This window comes from Marmota flaviventris, chromosome 9 (assembly GCF_047511675.1).
Source record: "Marmota flaviventris isolate mMarFla1 chromosome 9, mMarFla1.hap1, whole genome shotgun sequence".
NCBI classification, from domain to species: domain Eukaryota; kingdom Metazoa; phylum Chordata; class Mammalia; order Rodentia; family Sciuridae; genus Marmota; species Marmota flaviventris.
The window spans coordinates 38,195,716-38,216,274 of NC_092506.1; positions in this window are offsets into that span (position 1 = coordinate 38,195,716).

The following is a 20,559-nucleotide window of genomic DNA, read 5'->3' on the forward strand; positions in this document are numbered from 1 at the left end:
TATGAATAGACTCTTGAATAATAAGAGCCTGTGGAGCACTATCTCTGACAGTTCATTTCAAATGACTGTCAGGAGAGTTTATGTGAATTTATTTAACTCATGGCCCAATTTGCCCTGCTTCTTATTGTGCTATTGTTGTTATCACAGAAAAGAAAGTAAAAAAGCATCCCAGAAAAATGATTCCAAAGTCTGAAAATCAGCTTCATTGAGTTGCATATAAAACTATGGACCCACCAAACTGTTCCAAGTTGGAGATTCTTAAAATTTAATTTTCAGAATGTAAAAATGATAAAACACAGGTTTCATGGATTCCTATAAATCTAAAACACCAGCACACTCAATTCATAGGTTATCATATCATTTTTAATATTTTGGGTGGGGTGCTTGGGGACACACTTCTGGGTATACAATAACAGACATGTAATTGAAAAGGAACTTTCTATGTAACATCATTTTTCTCTGTAATTTCCATTTTCCAACCAACCTTATGATGTTCTGTGTCTGGGAGACATGCTCTTTATGTACTCTATCACTTGGAGTGCTTTGGTTGGCAAAGGGGAGACATCAGTAGGAGAACAGAGGGTGAGAGAAAAGCAAGAGAAAGTTATTCTATCAACTTTCCATCATCCTGTTCTGTGATTGGCAGCAGCTGGCTTCCTTTAGCAGAAGATAGAGTGTCTGTGTGGTTGTTCTACAAGTAGAGGTTTTTCTGTAGTAAGATCTCCTAGGGTTTGTCCCTGCAGAATTAAACATGCTACTATTTTCCATCTGTCTTAACTCCAGGGCACTTAAATCTCTCTTGTTATTTTTCATCAACTTTGTTCAACAACTTTGTAAATAATCTTTTCCTTGAATATATTTAGTCTCTGTTTTGAATAGAGAGTCTATTTTCTTGCTGAGACTCTAATATAGTATTTAGGTCAGTAATAGCTCCAGGAAACAAGTTCTCAAAAACAGGAATTGGTGGTTGGATGGCTCATATATTTTGAGCGCTGTCTACATCCTTCTTGTGAAGAAGCAATGAAAAAAAATGGCAATTCATGGTTTCCAGTGGCATTGTAGCTACTTAAATTAGCATTGGTTTTGGTACTACAAGATGGTTATAGTCAATATCACCTAAATTAGCATATACTAGTGTAATCACAAAGACCCTGGGTTTAGAGTTTATTACTTTGTAGTCATTGTCTTGAAGTCATTAATAAATGTGTCTTTTAATTCGTATTAGGTAAGCAAAGTTCCATAATACAAGGTTGCATACTCAAGAGGCTTGAAACTTTTAAAACACACACCCAGTCCCAGTGCACTTCCTCTCCACATTCCTGTGATGGGTTCTTAGCCACTAGTTACCCCTCCTTGCCAATTACTTTTACCAACTTTGCCCTCAATAGACAATTAGGAACTGGCAGGGGAGGATTGAGGTCAGGCGTGCATATGCTGCATCACTTGGGCACTTGTGAAAATGTACATGCATGTACAAATTTCCCCAAGTCCAATAAAATAAAATAATTAAAACACACAAAAGCTCCATGATAGTTGAAAAACCACAAGAAATTTAAAACCTTTTTACAAGCTTTTTGAACCAAGGCCTTCATTTTTTAATTTGCACCGGCACCCAGGGATTATTTAACCAGTCCTGAAAACAGTAGAACTAGAGGCTAAGCTTTTGAGAAATGAAGTCTGCAGCACATATTGCTGTTGTGGGTAATAATGGTGATTAACAATAATGAAAACACTTGCTATCGTTTCTGATCAAATTAGAGAATATGCACAAAGAAAGGATCAAACTCAAAACTTTGAATGTCTGACCAAGAGCACTAGAGGAAAACTGGATGTCTTCTATTACATTTTTTAAGTGCTTTGTCTTCAGTAGTAGATATGACTGACTATCAATGCCAAGGCCTGCAGGTAAATTTTTAGATAAAGTGCCCGGCTGCCATATGTGTTTTACTAAAGAAGAAACAAGCATATTTCTGCTCACATCTGTTCTACCACCAGCCTTTCAAAAGAAAGTTTTTGTAAAGAAGATTTATTGTCATCCATTTGCATATTACCAGATCTGCTCTAATGGCAGAGTTGAGAAGTTGCAATAGGTAACACAGGTCTGAAAAAAAATCTAGTATTTACCATCTGGCATATGTTTAATTTTTTTTTTCCAATTAGTTATACATGACAGCAGAATGCATTTCAACTCCTTGTACACAAATGGAGCACAACTTCTCATTTATCTGGCTGTACACTGAGCCAGAGTCTCACTTTTGTGCATCTATACATGTACACAGGGTAATAATGTCCATCTCATTCCACCATCCTTTCCACCCTCCACATCCTCTTCTCTTCCCCTCACACTGCTCCATTCGACACTAAGTTCCTCCTTCCCTAGCCATCCCCACCCCCAATTATGGATCAGCATCTACTTATCAGAGAAAACAGTTGGCCTTTGGTTTTGGGGGACTGGCTTATTTTGCTTAGCATGATATTCTCCAACTCCATCTATTTACCTGCAAATGCCATAATTTCATTCTTCTTTAAGGCTGAATAATATTCCACTGTGTTTATATACCATTCATCTGTTGAAGGGCACCTAGATTGATTCCACAATTTAGCTATTGTGAATTGTGCTGCTATAAACATGGAGGTGACTGCATCACCATAGTATGGTGATTTTAAGTCCTTAGTGGGATAAACCGAGAAGTGGGATAACTAGGTCAAATAGTGGTTCCATTCCAAGTTTTCTAAGGAATCCCCATATTGCTTCTGTAATTATATAGATAGAGTTGCGGACACTTGCACTTAAAGAGTGACACTGGCAGGATGGTATGAGATCCCAAGACAGAAAATGAGGATACTTGATCAGGATACACAAGCTTCAAATTTTAAATCCTGATCCTCTAAGATTGGATTTAATTTATTAAGGATGTATTCCTACAACAAGTCTAGGCTCATGATGAGAGCTAGATGCCATCATATCTCAGACCATAAATACAAGGCCTGGACCTATAGTTATCACACAAAACAAAATGGTTGTGTACTTAGTCCCTTCAAATCAGACTGAATATGAAGAACAATGTATAATGAATAAAGCTTTAGGACAAAAGTACAAAGCATAAGCAAGATCGTGATGAATGAATTATAGTCTAATTTGTCATTTGAGATGCAATGTGTTATTTGAAGCCTTGAAAATCTCAAGGACTGTATCACTTCACCCTGAATGACCTAGTTTGGTAGATGTGTGTAATGGACTACTTAAGACTCAGCTGGAGTACTACCCAGGAGGAAACTTCTATGGACAATATGCCCTGTGATTTTCCTTTTCCTTAACAATCTTGGAGGACCAGAGACATTTCTGTCTTGATTGCATGTAAACTGGTACTGAAGTCTCCAGCCATTTCTCACCTCCTTCTTTTGTATGTTCAAGGTATGTGATGAACCCTGCTTACTGCTACGACCTTCATGTGTGATATTCATTGACCTGGAAACCTGCCATTCAGTAAAGCAAGTATTTCCTATTTTGTGTCTTGTAATTTGTATTTTGAATACAGTTAATTTGAGTGCTACTTTTAACTTCCTTGGATTAAAAATAGAACAAAAGTTAATTTTTGATTCTCTGTGATTTCCTTACTCTTTATAAAGTCAGGATAATAAGCGGCTATTTTAGCCTGATATGCAAACTAATAGGATTATGATCTACTTTATCAATTAGAAACGTGGCCTCTGATATCTTTATTTATAAAGTAATGTTACTTTTATAACTTTTCTCTTTTGAGAGGACTCTGTTTTCCCTTACTTTTTGGTTTTCCTATTTAAAAAAAAATGTAGAGAAATATAGTCTGTGATTCCTTATTGACAAACATAGCATACATTTATTGTGATCAAGAGAAATATCAAGGCATAAATTTGTAAGGCAGTTTATAGTACACAAAGCAAATTATCAAATATGATCTGTCACATTATTTCTCTAATGATACCTTCCTAGGAAGGCAGTTTTAAACTTTTCTTTTAAAATTCTCTTATATGTTCATGACTTTTATATTCACATTTTATATTCAAGTTACTAGGAATTTAGGGCATGAAGTATGCATCCATACCAATTTTTTCTATGTAGAGGTACACTAGACAGAAATCATTTTTAGAAGAGTTCATCTCTGCACTGCTTAAAGAGTTTACAGAATAGATTTGAGAGTAGATTAAGAGTATTCCAAGATAAAATTTATACTTAATGATCATAAAGTAATAGTTAGAATCCATTCAATCCGTGTGCAATCAATATTTTCAATTAAAATTTGGTTACTTCACTTTGAGGCAGAACAATATAAAATTAAGTCAAGAATATATCGAAACTTCAGAACAGAGAAAAACTTAAGACTTCTGGGACATAGAGAGAATTGCATAAAAAACTGCCATATTCCTATTATCCAACTTCAATAGGATCTATTATGTATAGTTTATCTTCACCATTTTCTTTTACCCTTCTTTTAATTATTGAAGTAAATATAACATACCAATGATTTCAACCATGAGCATTTTAGTGTTCATGGAGGCTTCAAAGGTACTGTTCTTAATTTTTGTGATTTCTTTCTCCAGGAGATGGAGTGTGTGAACCCTTACTATTAACCTGTGACTACTTTACTGATGAATTATAGCAGAATTTATGTTTATAATTGTCCAGGCTCAGGCTTTACGAAATTGACAACTTCCACTGTCTATCTCTTAAAACATTCTTGAACTAAAATAAAATCCCCATACTGTGAGGAAACTCAGACAAGTCTCTAGCCATCAGTCAGCATCAACGATGTACAAGTGAGTCTCCAAGATAAATCTTGTTCCAGCCCTCATCTAAATACAACTCCATGGAAGAATGCCTCATTCAGTCCAGGCATCTGCCCAAACCATAAGAGGTAAGTAAAAATATACTTTGTAGTTTCAATTCATTTAAAATTTGGAGTTACTTTTCATGCAACAAATGATAACTCAAATATATTTCAGTATTTACAATTCATTGCTACCAAAACTTCATGCTACCAACAATTTCATGGTACCAAAACAGCCTAAAATGTGCAGTATTAGCTTTTGGCAAGTTGAAGTCAGGAAAGTCTGAAGAGGAGTGGTAAAGCATGAAGACGCCAAGAAAAACACTGAAAACCTAAATAACGTTGAGGGAATCATCATCAAGAGCTTAAAGAGAGGACAATGTTATAAAGTTAGAGGAAACTGAACCTTTGTAATGAATGACAGAAATTTGGCAACACTATCTTACGAAGCAATATTGAAAACAGGAAGTGCTCATAATCGATCTGGTGATCTAGCTGAAGAGAGAGCTCCAGGCAGAGTGAGTGAGTGAAAAAACATCCTGTTTTCCTCCTGTCCCGTATGATGACATGGGGGAAGAAAAAAATGAACTAAAGAAGCTGCTGGTAAATCAAATTAAGGATGTTCTAGGTACATAAATCAAAGTTTCTTATTCCCAACATCTCCTCAAGGCTGAAGAGTTTGAGGTCAAATGTTAAAACCCAGGTTAGAATATTATCATTTAAAGAAAAATATATCAGAAATATGCAATCACTCATAAAGCCATTTAGATAGACAAAGATCTTCTAAGGGTCTTAAGAGCAAGACTTACGGATTCACTCTGTTAAATAACAAAGCTTCTAATGGTCAGAGAAATGTGGCCCAACAACAACTTCATTGGGAACTAAAAGTAGAGAAGTACCTATCTTAAAAAAAAGAAAAAAAAAAAAAAAAAGAAATGGATTTGAACTTGGGACTGTAGCTCAGTGATAGAGTGCTTGCCTTGAATGCATTAGGCCCTGGGTTCCATCTACAGCATTGGGTAAGGGAAAAAAAAAAGAGAGAGAGAGAGAGAGAAACGTTTGTGGTTGCAGTTTTTGTCTACCAGTTACCCAAATTAGATTCATATACCTCTTAGATAAAATTTCAAGTTAAATTTTTTTCCCTGTTTTTGGATTTTAGTGCAATTACTACAGTTAGTACTAAAAGTACAGAGATAATAAAAATGATAAAAAAGAGTCTTTTGGATTCTTGATCTGATACAGGAGGAGGAAATTACCTAACAGAAGGTACCAGTAATTTCTTCCAAAAAAGGAAGATGAATCAGAGGAGGGAAACAAAAGCCAGAGGGAAGAATCAAAAGCCCTGCAGCATCTTTCCCAGGCAATAGGACTGAGCCGGAAACAAGAGTTGGCAATTTATGCCTAGTTATACCTCAACATTTCTATGGACTAGCAAATGCTATGTGAATCCTGTTTATCCCCTTTTGAATTAAAGGTTTTCCTCTCTTTTCTGAATATTATATTGGTTGCATGGGGTGTTGCAAATCATTGTCTCGGGGTTCAGAGTTCTTTATATTGGGAGAAATTATACGCAATAACCTTTATTCTAGGATCCATACTCCCAGCATTTATCTGAATCTGTGCCTGTGTTTTATTCAGCTTTATAACTGCTATGACAAAAAGATCTGACCAGAACAATTATAGAGGAGGAAAAATTTATGTAAGGGCTCACAATTTCAGAGGTCTCAGTACATAGAGAGCCGGCTCTATTCCCCCTAGGTACAGATAACACAGAATGTCAGTAAAGTGTGTTGGAGGAAAGCAACTCACAAGATGATCAGGAAGCAGAATGAGAGACTCTACTTGCCAAAAAAACCACATATCCATGCCCACAGTGAACACTTCCTTCAGCCTCATCCCACCTGCCTCCAATTACCACTCAGTTAATCCCACCAAGGATTAATCCACTGATTAGTGTAAGGTTATAACCCAATCATTTGTCCTCCAAAACTTCTTGGTTTTTGGGGGACACCACATCTAAAACATAACATTCTCACATAGAAGACAATATACAGGAGTCAAGTTTGAGCCTGAATCCATGCTACTTTGAGGTAGGTGCTTTTGCATATATGTATTTTGATATGGGATTGCTATGTAAATAATTTGTGATAGCAATGTAAATAATGTGTGATTAGATAAACAACTGGAAATTTCAAAACATGGTCACCAAATTTATTGATATTTGTACCATGAGAGGTAGAATCTCTATCTCCTCCCCTTGAACCTAAAGTTCCTTTGTTTAAAAAGAGAAGATGTGGTGGAATTAATATGTGGGACACACAACACAGGTCCAGGGCTCAAGACTGGTAGCTCACTGTTTCTCTCTCTTGGAACATGACTCTTTGAGCTCAGCCACTGTGCTTTAATGGAGAATAGGCTACATGACTGGACTCAGCTAAGGAGTTTGACGTCTCTTGTGAGGTGGCAGTGAAGTGGGGCTGAGCTTTTAAGTGAGTTTGTGATCTTCTTACCTTGCTTGTCAGGTGGTGGATGGTGACTGGCAGCTGAAACCAAAGTTGGGGTTGTCAGTCAGAACACACACATATGCCCTTCACATGTAGCCTGGCCTCATCTTCTCATGGTCTCTTATATTTTAAGAGAAAGAGGACATATTTTTGTTATCTACAGAAAAGTTGAATTAAAGTGATTTATACTTATATTTTTCTAGTATGTTATTCTTCCATTTAAAAATGCTTCTTGGTCTTTTGTTTTGGCATAAACTTGATATTCTATATCTTATATGTGTCCTGGTTCTATTATTTTCTGTAAAAATTAATGTTTGCATATTTTAAAAATAGATATATTGAATCAAAATAATTTGTTCTAAAGAAAGAGGAAGGCAGACATTTTTGTTGGTAGAATTTACTTTTAACCTTAAATATATGTGCAAATTTTGTCAACTATGAAATGGAAAAAGCTTACTTGGCACGAGAGTTAAAAGTGTCTCTGAGATTAGCCATGTGAACATACTTTGCAATCAATATTCATGAAGTACAAGTTCTGTACCACATACTACACTAAGTGAGTGAGAATGAAATCTCCCACAAAACTGAGAGATTTAAAAAAAAGTGTATAAAAGACTTCAAATATACTCTCAATCTTATCATTTTACAAATAGATGAAACCTAGTGATTTTTTTTTTTTTGAAGTTCAAATCAGGCTATAATCTGTAGCTGCTAACTCTGAAGAGAACACCTATGAAATCATCAACAAGGAAGTAAATTTTACATTGAATAACGAGATATATTTTTATTTCAATTGCTTTGTTCCAAATGCAATATCCCTAGGATAGATTTTGACTGTCATTGAGCCTTTCCTATCAGGGAAATGAGTCAGAAGATGCACTGAGTTTCAGGTAGGAGTAAAACATAACATCATCATAAACAACAGCAGCTTTAGCTCCAATTCCTTCTCCCTAGCAAGAAGTTCAAGTCAGTGACAATTGTTCACAGTAGTAAACATAGATCATGTCAGAAGATGGCAGTAAAGGAGCAGAAGCAAAGGCCATCAGGGGCTTAAGATTGCAGGGTACATGTACTCCAGCTTCTTTTGTCTGTAAGTGAAACAGAATTTGATGTATGGTCACTTTAGTTCTCCCAAAATTAATATACGCATTTATAGGTAGAATTTTAAAAAGTATTAGAAATAATATATATTGCATATGAAAAAGAAGAGTTCCTGTAGCTGGCAATGAGGATAATAAAATAAAAATTATAGTAATTTATAATTAACTATCCAATGTGCTTTCAGTTTTGTGTATGAGGGAAGAAAATGATGTAACTATGATTAATAGATAAACAGAAATAGTAAGCAGAACCTACTACGGAGAGCAGGCAGGGCATATGCTAACAAGTTCAAGAGTAATAGGATTTTTTTTGAGCACAAAAGAACAAAAAGGAGTGACTCAGGAAATCAAAACTGTGAAAGGGTGTCAGACAGAAAGAACTGTGTGCCTAAAAGTTAGAGAAGGAACTATTCATTTAAATTGCACTGTGGATATTAATTACGAAGCTGAAAACTTGCATACAATAAGCAGGAACCTCATTTACTTGGTACAAAAGGATCAGATTATACACAGATACTAAATCCTTCAACTTTCACCATTTCCTGATTTGCTACATTTTCATTATCTACACTTTTTTTGTGGAGAGGAAATTGAAGCTAAGAAAAGTTAATGAATTCGCCAAAGGCCGTGTTTGTAAGGAACAGTAGTAACACTGACATTTGAACTGTCTTCCTGACTCTAGGGAACTATACTCTTCATCAACCATTGATGCTAAAATAAATATTGATAAGATCAATTCATGAAACAAGAGATTTTCAAATGTCAAGCTCTTTGCCAATTATATGTGTGCCCTCTATGGGGAAATACAACCTCAGATATTTTTCCTATCACATTGTCAAGATTTTACAATAATACATGTGGTAATGTAAGTAAATTTGGAAATATTAAGCAATGTTTTGTGACACTAATTTGTTTCTATGTTAATTTTATTTATTTTGATTTGAATTGAGTCATATCAATGTTTTTTATTTTCATTTTTTTAACCCATAAACGTACAGGGACTGAACATTGACTACAGTTCACATTTGGAAACATACTAATTCTATAGATGATATTCTATTCAAAAACTTATTTTTTTTGCTTTTTTGGTACCTTATTATTGTACATAATATTTGTGTTCATTCTGACAAAATCAAACATGCATGGAATTTGATTTATTCTGTTTTAGTTCTTGGTACTCTCCCCTTCCTTCCCTGCCCCTCTGTTTCCCTATTCTCATTCTTCTCCTTTACTGGTCTTCTACTTATTTATATGTTTTTAATTGGTGATATATATATATATATATATATATATATATATATATATATATATATCCACAAAGATAGAATTAACTGTGATATATATGTATGTATATATATATGCACATAGCATAATTTTGTTAAATTCATTCTACTTTGTCTCTCTGTTTCTGTCCCTCCTTCCTCCTTCTCAATCTCCTTCTTCTATTCCATTGATATTTCCTATATCTTTGTAATATATACCCCCCTTCCCTCCTCTTAATTTTCTCTTGCTTTTACATATGGGATAGAAAGTTCACCCTGGGTTTTCTGAGTCTGATTTATTTCCCTCATTTTCCTTAATACGATGTTCTCTAGTTTCACCCATTTACCAGTAAATGCCATAATAATTTTATTTCTTTGTTGCTGAGTAAAACTGCATCACTTGGCTGGGACTGGGGCTCAGTGGTAGAGTGCTCTTTTAGCACATGTGAGGCACTGGTTTCAGTCCTCAGCACTACATAAAGATAAATAAATAAAATAAAAATATTCTGTCTATCTACAATTAAAAGAAAATAAAAATTTCAAAAAACTCCCTTGTGGGTATAGTGGTGTGTGTGTGTGTGTGTGTGTGTGTGTGTGTGTCACATTTTATTAATCCATTCATCTATCAATGGGCATCAGGGCTGACTTCATAATTTGGCTATTGTGAATTGTATTGCTATTAACACTGAAGTGGTTGTATCTCCAGAGTAAGCTGACTTTTGTCTTTCTGAACAAATACCAAAGATTTGCATAGTTAGGTTATATGATCATTCCATTCCTAGTTTAAGTAGGCTCTCCACACTGCTTTATGAAGTGGTTATAACAATTATCAGTCTTAGCAACAATATTTAAATGTAACTTTCTACCCACATCCTCACCATTATTTATTATTTATATACAAATAATAAATTGCCATTTTTGACTGGCTTGAGATGAAATCACAGTGCAGTTAATTTGCACTTCCCTGATTGCTAGGAATGTAGAATATAGTTTTTATATATTTGTAGGCCATTTGTGTTTCTTCTTTTGAGAAATGTCTGTTAAGTTCTTTTGCCCATTCATTGATTGGGTTTTTTGTATGTTTTAGTGTTAAGTTTTATATATTCTGGATATCAATCCCCTGTAGAGTAGCAGCTGGCAAAGATTTTCTCCTACTCTGTAGGCACTCTCTTTATATGCTCTTAATCATTTCCTATGCTTTGCATAAGCTTTTTAATTTTATAGCATCCCACTTACTGATTCTTGGTTTATTTCTTGCACTTTGAGAGTCCTGTTAAGAAAATCAGAAAATCAGTGCCTATGCCAACATGTTAGATTGTTAACCCAAAGTTTTCTTGTAGGAGTTGTAAATTTTCTGATCTAATTTCTAAAGTCTTCGACTCGCTTTGATTTGATTTGTGTGCAGGGTGAGAGATAGGAATCTAGTTTTATTCTTCTACATATTGTTATTCAGTTTCTCAGTACCATTTCTTAAAAAGGCTACAAAGGATAGTGAAATCACACGGAACATTGTAAAAGCTATGTATGCTAAGCCCAAGGCCAACATCATTCTAAATGGAGAAAAATTGAAAACATTCCCTCTAAAAATTGGAACAAATAGGGATGCTATCTTTCAGGACTTTTATTCAACATAGTCCTGGAAATACTAGCCAGACCAATTAAAGAGAAGAAAGAAATTAAAAGGATATGAATAGGAAAGAAAGACTCAAACTATTACTATTTGCCGATGACATGATTCTATACTTAGAAGATCCAAAAACATTCCACCAGAAAACTTCTAGAACTAATAAATGAATTCAGCAAAGTAGCAGGATATAAAATCAACACTCATAAATCAAATGTATTCCTATACATCAACAATGAATCCACTGACAGAGAAAGTAGGAAAACTACTACTTTCACAATAGCTTAAAAAACAAAAGAAAACAAAACCATGGAACACTAAAGAAAGAAATTGAAGAAGACCTTAGAAGATGGAAAGAATTCCCATAATCTTGTATAGGCAGAATTAATTTTGTCAAAATGGCTATACTACCAAAAGCACAGTACAGATTTAATGCAATTTGAATTAAAATTTTAATGACATTCTCCACAGAATTAAAAAAAAACATGAAATTCATTTGGAAAAATAAGAAACCCAGAATATGCAAAGCAATTCTTAGCAAGAAAAGTGTAGCAGAAGGCATCACAATACCAGACCTATATTGCAAAGCTATAGCTTAAAATAGGCATTGTATTGGCACCAAAATATTATGATGCTCCCAGTATCAGTCTTTTTGATCAATATGGCTTTGATTATTCTGGATCTTTGTTTTCTTCCAAATAATTTTAAAAATACTCTTTCTATTTCTGAAAAGAATGGCATTGGATATTGATGGGGATTACACTGAATCTGTGTAGTGCTTTTAGTAATGTGACCATTTTTTGACAACATTATTTCTGAGTATCCAAGAACATGGTAGGTTTCTCCACCTTCTAAGATCTTCTTCAATTTCTTTCTTCAGTGTTCTAATATTTTAATTGTAGAAGTCTTTTACCTCCTTGCTTACATTAATTCCCAAGTATTTGGGGTATGTATGTATGTATGTATGTATGCATGTATTTGTTCATATGTAAGTTCTTCTGAATGGGATAGTTTTCCTGATTTCTTTCTCAGAAGAATCACTATTGGAATTTAGTAAAGCTATTGATTTATGAATATTGATCATGAATACTGCTATTTTGCTGAATTCATTTATCAACTTTAGAAGTATTTTTAGGATTTTTTTGGGGGGTCTTCTGGACATAGCTTCATGTTATTATCAAAGAGAAAAAATATTGACTCCTTCTTTTTCTGTTTGTATCTCTAATGTCCTTCTCTTACTCAATTGCTCTGGCTAGAGTTTCAATAACTGTATGGAATAGACTACTATTGAATAGAGTGGACATTCTTGTCTTATTCCTGATTTTGATGAAAATGCTTTTAGTTTTTCTCTTTTCAGTGTGTGGTTGGGTTTGGGTTTGTCAAACATCACCTTTATAATGGAATGTATATAGATATCCAATAGATATCCAAATAGATAAGATCAAACATAAGCTCTCCAAGACACATCATAATCCAAATAGGTAAAAGAAAATAAGAAAAGAATATCAAAATTTGAAAGATAAAAGCATCAGTTTAAATTTAGAGAAATACTAATAAGACCCACTTACCTAGGTAAGAACAATTAGATGAATAAAAGATCAAAACAAAACAAACCCACATAATACTTTATCCCACCAAAGACAGTCCAAAGTCAAATAATAAATGGGTAACAAAGAGAGCATTTAAAATTATATATATATATATATATATATATATATATATATATATATATATATATACACACACACACACACACACACATGTAGACATATAGATATAGATTTTTCAAACCTATCTGCATATCAGGAACTCACACACACATGTACCCGTATATACACAAGCATGCAGAATGTAAAACATTAAAAAAGTTTAGGATAAAAATAAAAAAATATAAATACAAAACAAATAAAATTTTAAAAAGAGGGAAAAGGATGGAATATATATATAAAAAAAATCTTAATGGGAAAAATGGGCTCATTTCCCCCGACGTGGTCAAAACTGTTGGCAAGAATGAATGTTCATTACTTAGGCTGTTTTGCTATTCTCTGCTTTGTAACCCTTGGATCAGGGGCTAGGAGTTGTGAAGTCTCAAGACTTTGTGTTTCTCTCCAAGGAGCGAAAAGTGGTTGTAGTAATGCTCAGCTTCCCATCTCCTAGTATAGGATGGAAGAGACTGGGAAGTGTACACTGGAAGTGTATTCCAATAGCATGGCTAGTGCAGAATTCTAAATTGTAAGTTCTGGTGGCTGGAATTTGGTCTTGACTGACTCTTTTTTTTTAAAGAGAGAGTGAGAGAGGGGAGAGAGAGAGAGAGAGAGAGAGAGAATTTTTTAATATTTATTTTTCAGTTCTCGGCGGACACAACATCTTTGTTTGTATGTGGTGCTGAGGATCGAACCCGGGCCGCACGCATGCCAGGCGAGCGTGCTACCACTTGAGCCACATCCCCAGCCCTTGACTGACTCTTGAAACTCTGTTTGATGACTATTTGAAATTTGGTCCATACCCTCTTGTTGCTGGAGACATGCTTACTCTGCTGGATATCTGGGTCTCGAGGGCCTCTCCAAATTTCTGCATTTAGAGTTAGGACTCTTAGTAATGACAGGCTTGGCATATTCCATCTCCATGGTTGTGAATTTCCCAGGATCAGACATAGACTACAGATGTGCCTTACTGACAGGTAGTGGCATCTTCCCAGATACTCATATAGGATGCCAGCCACAAAGGGAGCCCTCTCTCTTCATGATCTCAGCCTGTATCACCCTGGACACAGTCCTCTCTGTGCCTATTTCAATCACATTGGTCCAGATGTTTTTTGGACACTATAATAGACAACTGCTCTGTCAAGTTGGCAGCTTCCTTTATGAATCCCAAGCATCCAGTTTCAAAAATAGTTTCCACCACCACATCACTGATTCTGGCTGGACTTTCTTGCCCCTTGGCTGAGTAATTTTAATCATTTTTTACTCAATGACTTTTTCTAATTTCTCTGGGTCCCTTAAGGTCAGCCTCCATCTCTATACCATAGGTTCCCCCAAGTCAATTGCAATTGCTGTACTCCGCCCCTACCCCACCTGCTTTTTCTCCTATCTGCATTGGGTTGGTGGTGGTCACTGACAACAGAGAAGCTGGCATGTCTTTAATGTATTATGTCTAGATTCAATGTGAAAAAACAACTAACATACAATTTACAGATATTCTCTTCTGTATCTATGTATAGTATCATTAATTTCTCCCAATTTTTTTTGCTTCTAAGTGTAAACATAACTTCGAAATCCTTTTCAACACAGCATTTTAGATAACACAACAAATTCATAAGAAAATTAGGACTTATAAAAGTTTTGCTTTTCAAGTCTTAAAAATGTCTTTGTACCTGAGAAAACCATGATTTTATTATTCTGTATTGGGTTCCAGGGTAAAAATTGTTATTAATCTAATCATTCATGAAAAGAGATTATGATACTGATTAATCAATGTAAGTGCATAGAAGGATTCCTCATTGCTGGAATCCACCCACATAGCACCTCTTATTCATATTCTAAATTATGCTTCAGTTATCAGCAGAGTCACGCAAGACCCATGAAAGAGCAAACTGCTTTGACCTTCCCATTTTTAAACAGAAAATATTATATTCTATAATTTGGATTCTGTGGTGAATCCAAATCCATTTATTGAAGATAGGGACTACAATTTTTATGAGCACTGACAGGTTAAAATTCTACATCAGCAAGGACATTAGGTTATCACTATAAATCACAGTTGCACAAATGATATGAGAGCATCAATAGCAGGAGTATTCGTTGAGATCCTAAAGATGGTTGCTTTGCTCACAGGTTTGCTCACCTACACTGGAGGTGACAATTCTATGTCTGCTAAAATATTTACTGTGACAGTTGTGAGCATATTGACTCTCAAGTACAAGTCAATACTTCATTTCTTTTGCTTGTATTATTAACTTTAGGCCTTGCAAATATTTCTTATTTGCATGTTGCCTTGATGTTTAGCCTTGTCAACAGAGAGCACTGGAGGAACTGTAAGTCTCTAGCAAGAGAAAGGGTATTTTTTTTTCTTATTCTACTGGACTGATTTGAGCATGACAGAGAATGAAACAGTGACCTGTAGGGCCATCTGGAGTTTTCCTGCACTTTCCATCAAGTTCTTGCTTCATCAATCAGGACTTTCTTAGGCACCAGCTCGCTCTAGGTTGCAACCATCAGGCTGATCCTTCTTATGTACTGACTCTGGCCCAGCCCCAGATGCAATGGCATAGTTGCCTATGTTAGTCATGAAATTTCTTGAATAGCATGTTAAATATTTGACTTAAAAAAAAAGCACTTCTTTCTAGAACAATGAATCAGATAACAATGTGTAGGGTTGTTATACTACAAGTTTGGAATGCTTTACACTACACTAATTACAAATAAATACAATTTATGGAACACCTTCTAATTATGAACATTGTACATGATCCTATATTAATTTAAAGGAGAAGGAATCCTGACCTCTGCTCCCAGGAGAAGTGGAAAGAGGAGATTTTCATTCCTGCTACTAATGTTCAATGAATTACTATGCAATGCACTAGGCAGTAGATGCATGGAAAAAGAGAAAAGATTCTTGACTTTAGTAGTCCAACTAATAATATGCAGCAAAGAATACAGATGTAAAATGATGACAAATGTGATGTGCTTTCCAGAAAGTTTCATTGGATGGGGGTGGTGGTGATGGTGGACTTGGTTCATGATTTGCTCCAGAGCTTAATATAATTCCTATAAGGCAATAGAAATCTGATCAGATGTATTTAGTGGACATAAGAATGAATAGATAAGGAGTGTTAAAATCCTTACCTAAGTACAGAGAGCACACCTTCCTGATGCAATTCAAAAGGTATTGAATAATTTACCAAACTTTATCAGAAAACTTCTTTCTACTTTCCTTCAACAATGTCACAGTTTTATTAATATATTTATTTATTTTGAGGAGAAACTGTTTAGAATTTTAAGCTAGACCTCTGTGTTCTAGGAAATTCCCATCATCATAAATGCTGAAATAGCTGCAAAGACTCATAAATTTTCTCTGAAGTATGAGTCACCTTAAATGACACATCTAATTCTGACTAACTGCTGACATTTTAACTTTCACCCATAATTTAACTCCTCTCATTTTGGAGAAATTTTTGCATTTTTGAAACTGTTGAAAAAACATTTTTCTTATTTCAATATCAGGCATATGATGTATTGTTCAGATGTTAGATTGACTAAATTGATAATTCAATTTATCTCAAGAAAGGGATCCTTTTTATCTTTATTTTTTCTTTCATTTTCAAAGCAACCTTTGGAAGGTGAATTTTAATTTTCCCAATGTTCTATGAACATTCACACATTTTAAAAAATTATAACTAGGTACCCATTGAAGAGCATAAAAAAGCTGAGTTAGAAAAGACCATTAATTTAGAAAAAGTTATTGGCATTAAGCACAAGGTGAGTGATAGACATTATCAAATGCTGTGTTTCATTAAATAACAAATGATTAAAAAATACAGTGAAGCTTTAAGTGTTCAAGGTTATGAACAAACAGAACAATAAATTGAAAAAATTCCATGGTCATGCAGTATTATTACTTTTTATCATTGAGTTTTAAATCTCTCTAGGGCAAAATTTGGATAATCAGACCAGACCTAGAAATATGTGTAATATTAGAGAAGTAGCAATAGAGTGGGAGACACATGGAGGGAAGCATCATCTTAAACAGTCACTCAAGTATTATGTAGATAAATTAGTTCTTCGTGTTCCCAACTCCTCATCTAACTGGTTTAATGAATAATAGTTTTAGTCACTCTTATCATTGGTTTGATTCAGGTAAGATAAATCAAATAAGACTTCTTGAAAGTATGTATCCAGGTGTTCATTGACCTTGAATAATCTTTTAAATAATAATTATTTTATGAATAACTTCTTTATCTTCTTAACAAATATATAGCAAGAATTGTAAATTCTGGGTATATATTCTAAACATCTAAGGCTTCAAAATATAGAAGAAAAGATAGCTGTGTGTATAGAAAATTAGAATGAAACACATGGTTACTGAACTGCAGTCATCAGTAATATGTTATGGGGCTAGAAAAGTAGTAAGTAATATAGTTTGCAAGTAATAAATAAAATAAAGTGGTGTCATAATCCCAGCAAACAGAAATGGAAAAATGAACAGAGATGTCTGCAAGAAAGTAAAAACTGTAAATGAGAAGGATGTAATAGTTACATGGAACAACATTGACATCTTCAGGAGGTGTAAAACAAAGAAACAAACAATAATTGGTAGGTGGAAATTGAAACACTCTTCAAACATCCAGAGTTAATCATTCATCTCAATTCCAATAAGACTTCATTGGCCTATCATCTAACTCCTTGCACCAGACTCCTGGTCCTTTAAGAATGAGATTCTGATGCAGCTAATAGGGCAACTTGCCAAGAACAGCTGCTCAAAGATTGTGTTTCCATTAATGTCTTGGGAAGTGGTGATGTAACTGAACTGTGGACTATGTGAGACACAGCCTGAAAGATCAGGTGAAGAGATTGAATTGGGTCAATGTGTGATGGGATTTAAATGCCAAAATAAGCAGTTTGCCCTTTTCTCTATCAATAAACAAGCTACAAAAAACATTTAATTTGATGAGAGCTATAGCTTAAAAAGACACTTCTTTCAGTTGCTGTTAAAGATTTGAATGCTAAAAAGGCATTTACTCTATCATCAAAACAAGGCTGAATAACTCCAATAAAATAAAAGAAGTTTCTCCTTTGTAGTCAACTGATGTAAGTTATATTGGCCATGTCTAAATATTAGGTTCTATAGTAAATAAAATAACACTAATAATTCAAGTGTGATAAGGACTAGAGGTCTCTTCCCTATATCCTTACTACCTACAACTTTACCATGAAATTAAATCTTAGATCCAATTTACAACATACAGATAAACACAGACATTTATCAACAAGTTTCCACAGATCAATTTTTTTTTCTGTTCTATAAGCTTGATCTCAAAACTTTATCCTTGTAGGTCTTTATCTGGCAGGTTAACTATGTGTAAATGCAACAATACTCTAACACTAGATCAGCTAACAAACAATTAATCCAATCATGAACTACAGAAGCCAGTTTGTCAACAATTAAGCAAAGTACTTTTTTAGAAATCTTTATAGAATAGGCTTTATAAGCCCCTGGATTTCTGTACAGTTTGATATAAGGGAAGGAATGTCCATATACTATTTGTAGACAAGCCAGATATTTTAGGCAATCATGTCTAAATTCACTGGCCTCATTAACAAAATATCATTTAACTGCTGATAAAGGTAGATAAATTTTCTTGCCCAGTTTCATCCAATAAGGTTGATGTCAGATGAAATTTAATAGACATCTACTAGGCAAATAGTAGAAATCAATATTTGAGCTAGAATATCCAGGAAAGAAAAATGTGGAGAGGAAAAATTCAGAAATTTAATGGATATTATATTTGAATGCTGCTCTAATTAAAAGTGATTTCACTTAATCTGTAGGCATTTCTTTGTATTTTCTTAGATGTTTAAATTTCAAATGTTTAGTTGCATTTTTTGAAGACATATAAATATAGTCATGTGAGCATCAATACATATTGCTATGAAAATCGGGAAAGACTTTCCAGAGAATGTTACATTAGAGTTGAATCTTGAAGAATAAATTAAAACTCCATCAATACATAAAACACTGTTTAATATTTCCATAAAAATATTATTGAAAATAATATTTGGGAAAGAGAAATGTGTATGTAGAAAAAATAAGGACACAAAACTAAATGATACATCAGTGTTGAGATATAGTTGGTCCTTTAATAAGGAGGTTGATAGAGGACTTGATATGATTAATTCTAAGATTTAAGATAGACAAACCAAGGAAAATATATGAAGAAACTATGTTTATAAAGGATTTTTAAAGTTCAAATATGTTCAATGGGTTGGAAGTGGTCACAGTTGTTCAACAAAGAGGTTAAGAAGGAGCAGTATTCAAATTCATAGTTGTTTATTAGCCTCTTCTTCTTTGACTTTATATAATTGATCATTGTTTTTAGTTCTTTTCTGTTTTTGTTTTAATTTGTTTTAGGAAAATAATAGGCAATTCAGAGTGTCAAATTCACCAACTAAGGTAAAGTTTAATGATAATTATTTTCATATATGAACATCAAATAAATTGAACCCCCGATTGAGTTGCCTTAGTGTATGTATTATAAATCAATCATTCATATATTTGTCAGACTTTCTGAACAGCCTATTTATTTGCACTATTAGCCAAAGTACACAAGGTGACATAATTGTTAAATTATGATGTGTATTTGAATCCTAACTCCATATCTCACTTTACTTAATTTCCCTATGCTTAGTTCCTTAAAACTTGAACATCTTAATCTTGCTTATTAAACAGAAATCTTATGAGAGCAACAAGACATAAATAATTCCATATTAATATGACAATCAGCAGGTGTAGAATAGATATAACTGTACAACATAGACTTAATTTTGATAGTTTAGTTGTTTCTAAATTTAATAATTAATTATAGTTAATTTTTAGTTAATTTCCCCAAAGATTGCATTTAGCTAAATAAAGAACATAGAAAATAGCTTAAGATAGTTTTGACAATGAAATTTGTGGGGACATGCAATTGAGAAGTCTTGCATTTTGGTGAATGGTCAATATGAAGACTCCTTCGATGAGGTGTGTCATCAAAAATTGGTCGGTGAGACTTTTGTTGGCACATATGCATGTATCTCTTATTGCATAAATGTTCATATGATTACCTGCTTGCATTTATGAAAGTCTAGGCTTCCCTGGTACTAATTACCCAGGTGGTAAATAGATCCTCAAACCACAACTCAAAATCTTGGGTCTTAACAGAGGAGATAAAGGTAGGAGAAAGATTTCACTCTTTCTCTGTGTCTCTAAATGATTTTTACCCAATGTATGCATGAATGCTGAAGCTTCATAAGCAAATTGTGCAGCTAAAGGTTTTCTGTAATACATCTGTCTGCTGAAAGAAAAACTGTGTGTGTAGCTCTTTGTCTTTCAGTTCTTCTTCAGGAAGTATTTGAATATCAATAAGTTAGCCCTATTTGCAGAAATGAAATAATCAGTGATTAATTTCTGTGATTTATGTGGAGAAGCATTCCTTCTAGAAATTTGTGAGAGCTCTTGTTGTCTAGTTATTCATTCTATAATATAAAATCATAAGTCATAAATACA